The sequence below is a fragment of the Oryctolagus cuniculus genome, chromosome 2, assembly GCF_051225735.1.
Source record: "Oryctolagus cuniculus isolate XC-2025 breed Fujian yellow rabbit chromosome 2, ASM5122573v1, whole genome shotgun sequence".
In the NCBI taxonomy this organism is placed as follows: Eukaryota; Metazoa; Chordata; class Mammalia; order Lagomorpha; family Leporidae; genus Oryctolagus; species Oryctolagus cuniculus.
In genome coordinates, this window is record NC_142868.1 from 122,758,471 (window position 1) to 122,771,740 (window position 13,270).

At 43.5% G+C, this 13,270-nt stretch overlaps 1 protein-coding gene and 1 non-coding gene across 4 annotated transcripts in view; one reads left to right on the forward strand and one right to left on the reverse strand.

Annotated features, from left to right (window-relative positions):
- The window catches only part of KCMF1 (potassium channel modulatory factor 1), an 86,248-nt gene that overhangs the window by 47,356 nt on the left and 25,622 nt on the right, over positions 1 to 13,270 (reverse strand). The gene's annotated exons all lie outside the window — the stretch shown is intronic.
- On the forward strand, positions 9,698 to 9,829 carry LOC127490455 (small nucleolar RNA SNORA51). Its single transcript, XR_007918404.3, has one exon. It is a non-coding gene; the product is annotated as a small nucleolar RNA SNORA51 (small nucleolar RNA).

Here is a 13,270-nt window from a genome sequence, read left to right on the forward strand (position 1 = left end):
ATTTGGGGAGTAAACCAGAGGATGGGAGACCTCTCTAACTCTGCTTTTCAAATAAATAAATAAATCTTAAAAAAAAAAAAAAAAGAAGAAGAAGAAAAAAGAACCAATCAATTTCAGGTGCCCCAGATGCAAAATCCCATGATCCTTTAAAAAAATACACAAAATAAAAATACATTACAGGGGCTGGAGTGGTGCAGAGGGTTAAGCTGCTGCCTGTGTTGTTGGCATCCCATGTGAACACTGGTTAAGTCCTGACCACTCCACAATCCAGCTCCTAATAATATGCCTGTGGAGGCAATACAAAGTCTGAGTACTTGGGCCACTACCACACATGTGGGAGACCCATACAGAGTTCCAGGTTCCTGACTTCGGCCTGATCTAGCCCTGGTTGCAGCCATTTGGAGAGTGTAGCAGTGCTTGGAAGACTACTCTTCCTCTCCCATCCCCACTCCCCACTCTGTAACTCTGCCTTTCAAATAAATAAATATACAAGTCTTTAAAAATATATACCACAATGTACATAACTGTTGATGGGCACATATGTATATAAAAATATTGTGAAATGTGGATAGGAAGGATACATATCAACAGCAAAAAGTGATCACCTCTGGTAGGTAAGTAGGGAAGGAAATCAACTGGAATCAAGAAATCAAGAAAGGATGTATAAAGCAGCACTTGCCTGTAACTGCAATGCTTTCTTTTTTTCCCCCTATATTTTTTAAGTGTTTCATTAAGAAGAACACCAAACCAATGTGGACAAATTCCCCTTCCCACCCAGTGGAAAATAAAGTAGCATGTAAGATGATTTATGGTGACAGGATGGCTGACTGTATGCAGGGGGATAAATGGGTAAAATAGCTGACCACAGGGACTGGCATTGTGGCATAACAGGTAAAGCCACTGCCTGAGACACCGGCATTGGTTCATGTCCTGGCTGCCCCAGGTCTGATCCAGCTCCCTGCTAAAGGCTTAGGAAAAAGCAGCGTAAGATGGCCCAAGTACTTTGGCCCCTGCCACACACATCAAAGACCCACATGAAGCTCCTGGCTTCTGGCTTGGCCCCATCAGCCCTGGTCATTGTGGCTACTTGGGAGTGAATCAGCAGATAGATATCTCTGTCTCTAACTCTGACTCTGGAATAAATATATCTTTTAAAACAAAATAGTTGATATAACAAATTGATTAAATAAAACTGTTTTGTGTGTGCCCTCAGAAATGGATCCTATATTCCGCATTTGTTAACTTCTGTGTAGTCACTGAGTTTCCATCTAAGTACTCACAGATGATTTCTCCCAAGAACATACCATCTACGTACGCCAGAAACTCACAGGCAACATGACGACTGTACTCCTGGGCAGTGGCAGCATAGTCTACAGCTGTTCAGAGTGCTAACAGTTTGCAGACAACAGTAGGCAACTTCTGGCCTCCAAAGACAGATTACATACATTTGTGAGAAGAATGCCATTTCAAACAATTTAGGGTTAAACATTTTTAACGGGATTTCCCACCCCTTGAAACTTCTGGGTCTAAATGTATTTAAGCACATTTCAAGTGATTTTCCGTAACTGTTGAGACCAAGAGGAAGAAAAGGGAAAATCTTCAATTTTCCACAAGATGTGTCAGAAGGGACAACACAGTGTTTACCTAACGATATCTAAGCTAGAAGTGGCTACATATGCATGTGTGGTAAGAGTCTCAGTCATGTAGGGCACATGATGGCTTTTTCTACCGTAATGGAAAAAGATCTGTCCTAGATCTATATTAGGACACCACTTCACATTGACTTACATTACTTCAATCAACAGAATACTCTGAGCACTTACAGGACCCATTTAGTGCTTAAAGCCTAATGGGGAATAAATACAGTATGGAGATGAAAGGGCAGATTACTGCGGAAACGCAGCCAACACAGGAAAACAATAAAAGATGACCTGCTGCAGGGGCAGAGGCAGTGAGGTGGGGGCAACAGCCTCACCCTGACACAACTCTTTCTCCTGAGCCGTCCCTGAAGTATCTCCTCTTCAGAACACTGAGGTACAACTTCAGGTCTCTTTGCTATGTGTTCCCTACACACACAGCATTTATCTAAATCTAGTCTCAGAAACCCACCATAGACAAAAATAAAGTTACTTGCTCCTCTTTTACAGACAAAAGCAATCTAAAATCTAACTGGTTTTCCAAAGTCCTAACTCCAACTGTTGACATCATTTTTCTCTATATCTGCTCCAGTGTCTTCATGGATTTTAAACTGAAGGGATCTACAGCAGACATAAAACCCTGGTCAGGACTAGCAATAACCAAGACAAAACAGACGGGGCTGCTGCTGTGGTGCAGCAGGTAAAGCCGCCACCTGCAATGCCAGAATCTCATATGGGTGCCAGTTCGAGACCCAGATGCTCCACTTCTGATTTGGTTCTCGGCTATGGCCTAGGAAAGCAGCAGAAGATGGTCCAAGTCTTTGGGTCCCTGCACCCACATGGGAGACCTGGAAGAAGCTCCTGGCTCCAGATAAGCCCAGCTCCAGATGTTGTAGCCATTTGGTAGTGAACCAGCACATGGGGGATCTCTCTCTCTCTCTGCTTTTCTGTAACTCTGCCTTTCAAATAAATGTCTTAAAAATTTATATCTATATCTATATCAAGAGACAAAACAGACTACTCCAGGACTGGGCAGTTTCTATCTATCTTCTAGCCTGATTTTGTTTGTTTGTTTGTTTGTTTCACAGGCAGAGTTAGAGAGACAGAGAGAAAGGTCTTCCTTTTCTGTTGGTTCACCCCCCAAATGGCTGCTACGGCCGGTGCACTGAGCCAATCCGAAGCCAGGAACCAGGTGCTTCCTCTTGGTCTCCCATGCGGGTGCAGGGCCCAAGGACTTGGGCCATCCTCCACTGCCTTCCCAGGCCACAGCACAGAGCTGGACTGGAAGAGGAGCGACTGGAAGAGGAGCAACTGGGACAGAACCAGCGCCCCAACCGGGACTAGAACCAGGGGTGCCGGTGCTGCAGGTGGAGGATTAGCCTAGTGAGCCGCAGCGCTGGCCTTCTAGCCCGATTTTGGACATGGCTAATTTGAGGTGATAAGAAGACATGCAAGGGGAAAGGAACAGTAACCATCAGGCTGCTCAGTTCTTTGGGAGACTTCCTTTGAGAGAGGATGTGTCACTGACAGTGACATAGAATAGTATGGAACAGAAAATGGAAAGGACTAAACAAAGAAAATGAAGGAAATGGAGAGTGCTTGTACCAGTTTAACATGACTGTGAAGGAAATCAAAGTATACAAATGTAAGTATCCAAACTTAAAATCCTAAACACTCACTTTAATATAAATAGTGCTCTTGATTCTTTATCCCTCCATTTACGAATATTTTCAGCCATGCTTCTGAGCAGTCAGGCCACCACAGGGCACCATACAGAAAACTAACCCAGATGACAATGTATCAATAAAGATTTTGAAACAACATTCAAAATAGCAGTTCACCCACTTAAAAAATAGGGTAACTCGGCCCAGAAAATTCCAGAGCAAATTCTGAGAGCATTGCAACAAATATGAACTTCATCAGCAAGGATCTGAAACCTGCCAGAGTATAGAAATTACTGCTTCATTCATATTTGCTTCCCTTGTCAATTAAAAAGAAAAGAATGGGGATGGACATTTGGTACAGTTAAGATACCACTTGGGATACCCACATCCCATATTGGAGAGCTAGGATACAGGTATCAGCTCTGCTCTTGATTCCAGCTTTCTGCTGATGTGCCTCCCGGGAAGCAGAAGATGGTAACTCAAGTAGCTGGGTTCCTACCACCCATGCTGGAGACCTGGACTGAGGTCTTGGCTTCAGCCTGGCCCTGCCCTAGCTGTTGTGAGGGGAGTGAATTCGTTGAATGGGAGATCTTTCTCTTTCAAATAAAATAAATATTTAAAAACGGAAAAAAAAAAGAAGGAGCAGGTCTCACAATAAAGTGTCTGGCTTCAGTTCCTGGCTTTGGCTCCTTACTCTAGCTTCCTGCCAATGCAGGCACTGGGAGGCAGCAGCAGTGATGGTTCAAGCACTGCCACACACGTTGGAGACCTGGCTTGAGTTCTCTGCTCCAGACCTGACTGTTGTAGATCTTAGTGAATCAGTGGATGGGAGTACTCTCTGTCATCTTACTTTCTCTCTCCCTCCCTCTGCTTCTCAAATAAATTAAAAAAAAAAAAAAAAAAAAATTTAAAGAGGCAGGAGTTTGGCCTAGCAGTTAAGACACTTGTGTCCCTTATTACAGTGCCTGTGGTCTGAGTCCTGGCTCTGGCTCCCAGTTCCAGCTTCCTGCCAGTGCAGACCCTGGGAAGCAGCAGTGGGGGCTCAAGTAGTTGAGCCACCCATGTGGGAGAGAGGCATTGAGTTTCCAGCTCTCACCTTTGGCCCAGTCCAGTGTAGGCCACTGCAGGTATTTGGAGGAGTGAATCAGCTAATAGGAACTCTCTCTCTAAAACAAAACAAAATAATAAATACAAATGAAAACCTTCATAATGTCTATCTTAGGGCTGTCACAAGCATATAAACATAAATTTCTTCCTCTTCCTTCACATTTCAGGTATTGCTAATGATTACTCAGCTTCAAGTCTACTCTTCTATATTCTGTTATGCAATGGTTCTCAACCAGGAGCTACTGCAATGTTTTCAGCCATTCTCAGTTTTGACAACTGGGGGAAGGGTGGGAAATACTGGCATCAATTCTGCAGAGGCCAGGGATGTTACTGAACACCCTACAAAGCACACAAGAGCCCCCTGGCCTAATATGTCAATGATGCCAACCTTAAGAAATTATAGTCCAAGTTATGCCGATTTAATCAGATTCCCTTGGCAACTGGCTTCTGGTTTATGATCTGCCAAAGATGAGAAGAGGTCGGCATCCCTCAAGCAGCACAGTGGCCCCAGTACCAGCCTTAGCAGGAATTTCTCATCACCAGGCAGCTGTATCCAACCCATAAGACCAAGTGCCAGCTGTGTGGAGATGGGTGGTGGCCTTTGAGTTCCTAAACTCTAGGAATCCCAATACTCCCCTTTTTGTGACAACAGAAATGCTCCACATCTGTATTGTCTAATATAATAACCACCAATAATTACAATGCTTTCTCAGCTGTGAGGACCTAGAAGCAGTAAGGCCCCAGTAGCAATGAGTTACCAAGAAGTACCCAAACCTTGGTGTCCAAATAGCCTCCTCCACTCCACTAAGAACTGGGCTCCTTAGAGAAATGGGTGGTTCCAGATGGGATAAGGCAAACACATGAGCTGTAACATCCATTTTGAGAGTAAATGATCCAGAAATAATCCAGAATGAATGGTAGGACATGGAAGAAACCTTGACAGCATTCCTATTGGCCAAACCTGGGACAATCTGAGCATGAAAGTATGTAGTAAAAGTCACAGATTATAGCCCACTGAATGTAAGAATCCATAAGCTCATAATATAAATCACTAAGTTAAAAAATCAGGTAGAATGAAACTAGATAAATCTTCCTTAGGATGGAAATATTTACTAGAACTTACATTCCAGCTTCTACTTCCCCAGTACTGGAACTGCACTATCTAGTATGGTAGCTATTAGCCACATGTGACTATTTATTAAAAGATTAATGTATTTACTTGAAAGGTAGAGTTAGAGAGAGACCGAGAGACTTTTCACCTGCTGTTTCATTCCCCAAATGGCCGCCAATCAGCCAGGTTTGACCAGACCAAACCCAGGAGCCTGGAACACTACCCAAGTCTCCCACGTGGCTACAGGGGTCCAAGGAATTGGGCTGTCTTTTGTTTTCCCAGGCATATTAGCAGGGAGCTGGATCACGAGTGGAGCAGCAGGGACTTGAACTGGAGCCCATATGGGATTCTGGTGTCACAGGTGGCAACTTAACCCACGGTGCCACAACTCCAGCCCCCTCACATATGACTATTTAAATGTCATCTATTAAGATTACATAAAATTTGAAATTCAGTTCCTCAGTGGCACTAACCACATTCCAAGTACCTGTGTGGCTAACAGTGGCTACTGTGTGGCATGGTATTGCACTGGGCAATGCCACTTAACACCTTGAGCCATGTATTTGTGGAGATAAAGTCTAGAACAGTTTTAAGGCATGATCTAATTTTGTTCAAAACTTTTAAAATTTTGTAGGAAATAAAAAGCAATTTCTTAAGGATAAGGAAAGTCTAAAAATATGAACAAATTTTCGAAGCTGGAAAGCTGAATCAGATAATTGAATTAGAAGAATGTTTATGAGCAAGGGGGAAAGCTAAGAAACAACCCAGTTACAACACAGCTTCAACAAAATGTCCAAAGTGGCACCATTAGGTACTGCTAAAACTAGGGTCAGGGTAGAGAAATGGTGAGAGGGACAAATGGGGAAGGCTCTCTAAGAAGCAGTTAAATTACTACACGGCCTCTCCAAAGTTATACTCCGCTTGAAGTAGAAAGCGGTTTATTCATTAAAAAGGGTAAACAGAGGGTCTCTGACCTTGGGGACTCAAGGCATCACTGAGAGTACAGAGCACACTCACTTCTGAGGGGCTGACATTGTGGTGTAGTGGGTTAAGCTGCTGCCTGTGATGCCAGCATCCCATATGGGCATCAGTTCGAGTCCCAGCTGCTCTACTTCCAATCCAGCTCTCTGCTAATGTGCCTGCGAAAGATGTGGAAGATGGCAAGCTCCTGGCTCCCGGCTTCAGCCTGACCCAGCTCTGGCTGTCGCGGCCTCTGTCTCTCCCTCTCTTTCTGTAACTCTGCCTTTCAAATAAATAAAACAGTCTTTTAAAAAAAAATAGAAAAGAAAATCACTTCTGAGAAGACATGACATAAAATACAGTCAGAGACAGAGAATAGAAGTAAACTGGAATACTAGGGAATTGGGTACCTTGGAAGCGAGAAAATGGAGGGGAGGAAATAATTAACAGACTAATTCAAGAAGAATTCTGAGAAAAGAGACTAGACAGACTTACGGTGCTCACAGAGTTCTCAACGCAAGAGATAAAAAGGTAAAATACTAATGTCATCCAAGTTTCAAAGAAGAGCAGGCAACTGGCCTAGTGGTTAAGATACCTGCATCTGATATCAGATTTGGTTCTGGATCTTAGCCCCAGATTTCCTGCTAATGTGCACACTGGAAGGCAGCTGGTGATGGCTCAAGTGGTTGGGTCCCTACCACCCACATGGGAGACCTGGACCGAGTTTCTGGATTCTGGTTTTGGCCTGGCCCAACCCTGGCTGTTGCAGGCATTTGGGGAGTGAACCAGTGGATGGGAGTCTCTCTGCTTCCTAAATAAAAGCAAACAAACAAACAAAAAACCACAAAGTTCCAAAGGAAATAATTTTCAAATTAAAATTCCATATCTAGGAAAATTCAAGTTTGAGAGCAGTAGAACATTTTTGGACATTTAAGTTCTGAAAAAAATTACTTTCCATGTACCTTTCCTCCAAAAGCTATAAAAAGCATGTGCACCAGAAGAGTGAGAGAGGAAAAAATAGGGAGGGAATCAAGGAATGAAATGCAACCTGAGAGCTCAACTTGACAACAAACAGGAGGGAGAACCTCAGGACAGCCAGCAGCAGAAGTGGGTAGCAACTCCAAATCGACACAGATGCTCACACAGGAGACCCTACTGGAGGTGAGGATTTATCACCCAGATCCTGTAGTCGCAATATTGTTTCACTCTGGACAGAAATCATAAAGGCATAGCCTGGTTTTTACAAAGGGAAAGCACCTGTGTAACCAATGTCCTGCATCAAGGAACAGAATATTACCAGAACCCTAGAAGTCTCTCCCATACCCCTAGTTATTCACAACTCCAAGTTCTTATTTTGAACATCCCAGATTAATTTTATCTGCTTTGTTTATGTAGATGTAAAAACATTACAAACACGAATACATGAGGCTGGTGCTGTGGCATAGTGGGTAAAGCCACCACCTGCAGTGCTGACATCCCATATGGGCACTAGCTCAAGTGCTGGCTGCTCCACTTCTGATCCAGCTCTCTGCTATGGCCTAGGAAAGCAGTAGGAGATGGCCCAGGTCCTTGGGCCTCTGCACCCACATGGGAAGACCCAGAGGAAGCTCCTAGCTCCTGGCTTTGGATCGGCACAGCTCCGGCTGTTGCGGCCAATTGGGGAGTGAACCAGCAGATAGAAGGTCTCTCTCTCTCTCTGCCTCTCCTTCTCTGTGTAACTCTTTCAAATAAATAAATAAATCTTTAAAAAAAAACATGAAATACATTTCAATACTTGCAAACTCACTCTGGTACACACAAAGAACAGCAAAAAAGTTGAATCACCTAGTATGCACATTCCCAGCTGAGGTCCCCAGTACCGGTAGAAGAAAAGGCCTGACTTCCAAGTTCAGCTCTCACAATGTAAACAAGTTTTGTTCCATAAACAAAGTCAAATGGTGGCCGGCGCCGTGGCTCACTAGGCTAATCCTCTGCCTAGCGGCGCCGGCACACCGGGTTCTAGTCCCGGTCGGGGCGCCGGATTCTGTCCCGGTTGCCCCTCTTCCAGGCCAGCTCTCTGCTGTGGCCAGGGAGTGCAGTGGAGGATGGCCCAGGTGCTTGGGCCCTGCACCCCATGGGAGACCAGGAAAAGCACCTGGCTCCTGGCTCCTGCCATCGGATCAGCGCGGTACGCCGGCCGCGGCGGCCATTGGAGGGTGAACCAACGGCAAAGGAAGACCTTTCTCTCTGTCTCTCTCTCTCACTGTCCACTCTGCCTGTCAAAAAAAAAAAAAAAAAAAAAGATATCTGCTATAAAAATAACACTGGGTTTTGATAGGGTTGATAAATCACTAATTTATTTGATCAAGAGTAGAATTTCTTCTTAAGAGCAGAACAGAAATGAAAATTATCAGACTATACTGAAAATACGATATTATTTCATGAAACACTTGTTTTCATTATGTGGTTACTTTCTAGGTGCTATCATTTGTTTTTTTCTGTGAGTTTTTACCCTGTGAGTCAGGGTAAAGTAAGTTTGCAAGCCACTGTTAATGCTCCCCAGCCTCAAGGTCTTTCAACACTTAGAGCCAAGACATAGCAATTTAACAACTACGACTCCACAACTCTTCTGAAGGCCCTCCCCCTTCCTGCTTCCTTCACAAAGTCTGCACCTGCCTGAGCTAGGTATTCCTCTGCAATCCTTTTCCCACCTCTCATTCCCCCGAGGGCTTCTCCTTTCCCTACAGTGCATGCTCTCACCTTCTCTATTCCCTATGTGTATGCCTTCTTCAAGTCACTCTCAACTGCTTTTCTATCCTAAAAGCAAACAAAATGCCATGGTAATGGCAGTGGACCTTTTAGGCACCTGAAATCCAGAAGGCCTGAAGAAAAGGAAGAAGACATGCCTAAAATGAAAATCTAGGGCGGGGGGGAATGTTTGGCGGAGCAACTCAAGGTGCTGCTTGGGATACTCACATCTCTTATCACAATGGCTGGGTTCAAGCCCCAGCTCTGCTCCCAGCTTCCTGCTAATGTATACCCTGGGAGGGAGCAGGCCATGGCTCAAGGAGTTAGGTCCCCACCACACACATGGGAGACCCGGATGGAGTTCCAGGCTCCTGGGTAGGGGTTGGCCAAGTCTTGACTGTTGGTGGCATTTGGGAGTGAATTAGCAGATGGGAGATCTCTGTTTTATCAAAATATAAAATAATAACAATTTTAAAATGTATGAAAATCTTGGCCTCCTGGTGCTTACCAAAGGCTATGTTCTTACACTGACTATATAGAAAGAGGAGGCAGAGAAGGCCTTCCCTATGTACACCTCAACTCAGGCCTTGTGCCTGGGCTGTACTGTGAAAGGGAAGCCAAGGAATTGAGGGAAAAAAAAAAAAAAATCTTTCAGGGGAGCCAAGGTACCACATACAAGCCAAATAAGAATGGAAGAAAAGTTCCATAATATAAAATGGTTTGAGGGCCACGGCATTGTGGTATAGCAAGATAAGCTGCTGCCTGTGACACTGGTATCCCAAACAGGAGTGCCACTTCCTGTCCTAGGGCCCCACTTCCAATCCAGCTCCCTACTAATGTGTCTGGGTAAACAGTGGAAAGTGGCCTAAGTGCTTGGGCCCCTGCCTATGTGAGAGACTCATCTGGAGTTTCTGGCTCCTGGCTTCACCCTGGTCCAACCCTGGCTGTTCTGTCATTTGGGAAGTGAACCAGCGGATGGAAGCTCGCTCTCTCTCTCCTGTCATGCTGCCTTTCAAGTAAATGAAATAAATGAGAGAGAGAGAGAGAGAGAGATCGATCGATCTTCCATCCACTGGTTCACTCTCCAAATGGCTGCAACAGCAGAGTTGGGCCGATTCAGAGCCAGGAGCCTCTTCAGGGTCTCCCACACAAGTGCAGGGGCCCAAGCACCTGGGCCATCTTCTGCTGCTTTCCCAGGCCATAGCAGAGAGCTAGACTGGAAGTGGAGCAGATAAGACTCGAACCAGCACCCAAAATGGATGCCAGCACTGCAGGCAGCGGCTTTACCTGCTACGCTGCAGTGCCGGCCCCAATGAAATAAATCTTTTTATATATATATATATATATATATATATATATATAAGCTTGCCATTCCTAAGAACAGCACCAATTGCAAAGAAACAAGTGGTTCTATGAGAAGAAAGACAAAGTACAATAAAAATTTTAACATGAAAATTAAGTTGTACACTTAGCCTGTGACCTAGAAACTGTTACATTTAGGTGTATATCCAGCCACTTTTAATTATCTCATTAATTCTAATAATTTTAAAAATTCTTAAGAATTTTTAGAATTCTTTTAAGATATAAAGTAAAATAAACAAAAAAAGAGATGATTTTTATCTCCTGTTTTCCAATGTTTACATTGGTTATTTGATTTCTTTCCTTATATTTGCTTGATCAGTGGTTCTTAATTTCTTAAGTGGCTCCCAGAGGGTCTTTATGAAAATGTGGTTGTCACAACAACTTGGTGTTGTCTTGGCATTTGTGAGGTGACTCAATGTGGTCTGCAGTGTGATGGATATTACTATACTCTCTCACCTTTCATAAGGCTTTCAAATATCCCAGCAGAAAAACTTGCTCAAAATTATTTGAATTCAGACACTGATTCAATTTTATGTATAGGTACTAAGTACTTCTGCATGCTTTTTATTTTTAAAGATTTAATTTATTTATTTGAGAGGTAGAGTTACATATAGAGAGGGGCAGAGACAGAGACAAAGGTCTTCCATCCACTGGTTCATTCCCCAAATGGCCGCAGCGGCCAAAACTGAGCCAATCCAAAGCCAGGAGCTTCTTGCACCCACTTGGGTGCAAGGGCCCAAGGACTTGGGCCATCTTCTACTGCTTTCCCAGGGCATAGCAGAGATCAGGATCTGAAGAGGAGCAGCCAGGACTAGAACTGACGCCTATATAGGATGCCAGTGCCGCAGGTGGAAAATTAACCTATTGTGCCATAATGCTGGCCCCTGCATGATTTTAACGTACACTGAAATTGCCAGTAATAAAATTGTTTGGGTAAATTATTTGCAATAGACACCATAAGTTGTTCAAAAAGAAACAACATTGATGACAACATTGCAGTGATACTGCATTTGAAATTGATAGTGATTCTAGGTTCCAGTATCTAACCTCTTCATTGTTTCCTTTAAATAACCTCCTAAGCCATTAGATCTTGAAAAACATTAGATATTATTGTTATTTTTCCTTTATATTACAGCATTTTTGTGATTTCTTAAAAATACAGGAATAAGAGTTGTTCACAGAATTCAAATGAATATATACATACAAAAAATACTAAGAATGAAAAAAATCAAAATCTTGAACATGAAACAATGGATCCTGGAAGCTCACATCAGTGATGACCAACAGACCCCAGCATCTGAACTAACTGAGATAACCAGAGACATGGTCTTCTCCATGTGATCTAATAAAAAGAATTATAAGATATTTATTGGGGCTGGCGCTGTGGCTTAGGGGGTAATGCCATTGCCTGCAGTGCTGGCATCCCATATGGGCACCAGTTCGAGACCCAGCTACTCCACTTCCGATCCAGCTCTCTGCTATTGCCTGGGAATGCAATGGAAGATGGCCCAAGTCCTTGAACCCCTGTACCCACGTGTGAGACCCAGAAGAAGCTCCTGGCTCTTGGCTTCAGATTGGCATAGCTCCAGCTGTTGCGGGCATGTGGGGAGTGAACCAGCAGATAGAAGACCCCTCTCTCTCTCTCTTTCTCTGCTTCTGCCTCTCTGTAACTCGGTCTTCAAATAAATAAATCGTTTAAAAAAAAAAAAAGATATACTTGGCCACTGGGAACACTGAACATGAGCTGGGTGTTAGATAATGCTACAGAATTACTGTTCATTTTGTGAGATGTGATGATATTGTAGTTTCTCATACACATACCCCATGCTGTAAGAGTATTGTATCCCTACCAGTTACAGATAAACACTGAAATATTTGTGAATATAATTATATGCAGTCTGAGATTTGCTTTAAATGGCCCAATCGAAAAAGGAGAGATGGGGCAAGACGTTGCTGTATGGAGACTAGGTAACAGGACAAAGGACTATATTAACTATGTGTTAATCTCAGTCAATTAAAAAAAAAATCTTACAACAGAAAAAACAATCATATCAGTGGTCCTTTCTTTACTGCAGGTTGATACTAATCTATGGCTCAACACTCTGAGTAATTTGGTCAACAAGTGAGGAGTTCATATCATTATCCAACACATCTATCATGTCCAAGAGGACAATGACAGTCCTTAACGCACTTTAAGGAAGACAGTGTCAATGGTGCCACTTTGATAGACCTATGAACTGAGAAGCCAAATCAGAAAAGATAAAAGCCCAGTTATACCTGCTGTTGGTACATTCCTGATGGATCCTAATCACTACTATCTTTGAGGGCCTTTTCCTTGGCACATCTGTTCTTTTCACTGTCCACAAGCCCCTCTCCCTCCTTGTTTCCCTATCTTAGCTGCCATCTAACACACTTGCTGCCTTCAATGTCTGCTTCTAGTCTATCCAGGCAAGCCCCCTCTGTAACAAAGCTTGCTCAGCCCTGTGGCCTTCATCTGAACTCATTCTCAAGTCACAGACTGACCGAAAAGGAAGAGACTATTCATAGCTCTCACTGCCCTATTATTTTAAGTAGGTAAGCCCTATAGCCCATATTTTTACACTTCCTCTCCCATTAGAATGCGAATTCCTGGAGGACAAAGATCATACTTTATATAAGGAAATATATACTGTGAGTCCTCAAATTAAGATAGGTCCCCACAA